Source organism: Tachyglossus aculeatus, chromosome 1 (assembly GCF_015852505.1).
Source record: "Tachyglossus aculeatus isolate mTacAcu1 chromosome 1, mTacAcu1.pri, whole genome shotgun sequence".
NCBI lineage: Eukaryota > Metazoa > Chordata > Mammalia > Monotremata > Tachyglossidae > Tachyglossus > Tachyglossus aculeatus.
The window spans coordinates 93604428-93607119 of record NC_052066.1 but is presented as its reverse complement, the minus strand read 5'-3'; the positions used below and the strand labels follow the sequence as shown (position 1 = coordinate 93607119).

The 2692-nt window shown below is 44.6% G+C and overlaps 1 non-coding gene across 1 annotated transcript; it reads right to left on the bottom strand.

The window, feature by feature from the left end:
* Positions 1–1640: 1640 nt before the first annotated feature.
* LOC119934675 lies at positions 1641–1778 on the bottom strand. The gene has a single exon (XR_005452996.1). It is a non-coding gene; the product is annotated as a small nucleolar RNA SNORA7 (small nucleolar RNA).
* Between the last annotated feature and the right edge of the window lie 914 nt (positions 1779–2692).

Sequence of the window (2692 nt, the reverse complement as noted above, 5' to 3'; positions counted from 1 at the left end):
TGAAATCTGGCTCATCCCAGATGATACTGCTTCTCCTGCCACTCTCACTGGGGGACTCATTTTTTCCCACTTCCCCAGACTCACTGGGAAAGGGGGAGGAGTTGGCTTCCTTCTCTCTCCCCAGTGCCACTTTGGCACCATTCCACCACCCCCATTGCTCCCTTTCCCTTCCCTCAAAGCCCATATCATCCACTTCTACTACCCATTCCAATTACTTGTCTGGTCTTCTACCGCCCTCCAGACCCTACCTATAACTTTATGCATCATTTTAATCCCTTTCTCACATGCTTTCTCTCTTTCTCCATCACTACATTGATCCTTGGGGACTTCAATATCCATGTGGATGTTCCCGACAACACTTCCATTCATTCATTCAATTGTATCTATTGACTGCTTACAGTGTGCAAAGGACTGCACTAAGCACTTGAGAGAGTATAGTAGAACAACCAACAACTTCCCCAGTTTGTTTCCTCTCACTTCTTAACTCCACTGACCTTATGCTCCACCTCACCTCACTCGCTCACCAATTTCTGGTCACTTGTACAATCTCTACCCTCACCCTTGCCTCACAAACTCTGAAATTCCTCCAATCAGACCACATCCTCCTCACCTGACTTTTCTCCCACACATCCTCTCCACATAGATCTGTTCTGTTCCCTCACAAAGACCTTTGATGTTTTGACTACCTCCATTTTCTTAAATCATCACTTCTCACTTGGTCTCCATACCCAAATAACTTCTCTTAATGCACAATCCAAAGCCCTCAACAAGCCCCTCTCTAATAAACTTAACTTCCTCACTCTCCTACCCCTCCACTGATCTCCTACCAGTACCCCGACCACTCTCATTCCCCTGTCTTTCCCATAACTATAGACAGCACTGCCATCTTTCCTGTCTCACAAGCTGATAATTTTGGCATAATACTCGACTCATCTCTCTCATTCAACCCACATATTCAATCTGTCACTAAATTTTGTCGGTTTAGTTTTCACAATAGCACTAAAATCCATGCTTTCTTCTCCATCCAAACTTCTACCACATCAATCCAAACACTTATCTTATCCCACCTTGATTACTGTATCATCCTCCTTGCTCACCTCTCTGCTTCCTGTCTCTCCTGACTCCAGTCCATACTGTGCTCCGCTGCCTGAATCATTTTTCTACAGAAATGCTCAGTCCATGTTTCCTTACTCCTCAGGAACCTCTGGTGGTTGCCCATCCACCTCTACATCTCACAGAAACTCCTTACAATCAACTTCAAAGCGCTCAATCACCTTGCCCCCTCCTACCTGACCTCGTGTTTTAAAGCCTATGTTGAGGAGTTTCTCCTTGCTGTGGAGGTGAAAAACAATAGGTGTGGTATTGTTTAAGGGCTTACCACTTGTCAATCAATGTTCTAAGCACTGCGGTCTTGTCTTGCCTTATGTTGTCAAGTAGCGTCTGACTCACAGTGACACCATGGACACGTCTCTCCCAGAACACCCCACTCTCCATCTGCAATCATTCTGGTAGCGTATCCATAGAGTTTTCTTGGTAAAAATACAGAAAGTGTTTACCACTGCCTTCCTCTTCACAGTAAACTTGAGTCTCCACTCTCAACTCTCTCCCATGCCTCTGCTGCCCAGCACAGGGGAGGTTTGAGTTATAAAAGATTGCCTTCCACTCTCTAGCCACTGCCCAAGCTAGGAATGGAATGGTTAGGCCTCTGCTTGACTCTCCCTCTTGTAGCTGAGACTGGTAGAGTACTGGAAACTCTCCAGGTGTGACCCTGAGAAGGGAAGCACTGCAGTAAATACAAGTTTATTAGGTCAGACACAGTCCCAGTTCCATGAGGAGCTCACAGTCTAAGTGGGAGGGAGTGGATGAGAAACAACTGAAGGTTCGTGATGAGTAGAGAGACATGGACTGACCATTTGTTTAGAAAAATGACCTGGGCACTAGAGTGTATTGTGGATTGGAGCAGGGAGAGACAGGAGGTCAGCAAGGAGTACAATACAGTAGTCAAGCCAGAATAGGTTAACTGCTTGGATCAGTGTAGTAACAGTTTGGACAGAGAAGAAAAGGAGGATTTTAGCAACGTTGTGTAGGTGGAACCAACAGGATTTGGCAACAGATTGAATATGTGAGTTGGGTGAGAGAGATGAATCGAGGGTAATGCCAAGGTCAAAGGATTGAGAAACAGGTATCATAATAGTGTTATCTACAGTGATTAATCAATAGTATTTATTGAATGCTTATTGTTCACAGAGCACTGTAGTAAACACTACGGAGAGAACAATATAATAGAATTGAAAGGCACATTCTCTGCCCACAAGGAGCTTACAGTATAGTCGGGGAGACAGAAATTAATATAAATAAATATATTACAGACATGTACATAGGTGCTGTATAGGCTGAGGGAAGGAAGAAAAAAGGGAGCAAAAAAGGTTCAAGGGTGATGTAGAAGGGAGTTGGAGAAGAGGAAATGAGGTATTAGTCAGGGAAGGCCTCTTGAAAGAGATGTGCCTTCAATAAGATTTAGAAGGTGGGGAGAATAATTGTCTGTCAGATGTGAAGAAGAAGGCCAGGTGCAGGACAGTGAGTGAGAGATCAGCAGTGAGATAGGTGAGATCGAAGTACAGTGAGTAGGTTGGCTTTAAAAGCGTGAAGTGTACGGGCTGGATTGTATTGACAGGTGGTAAGCCCTTAAACA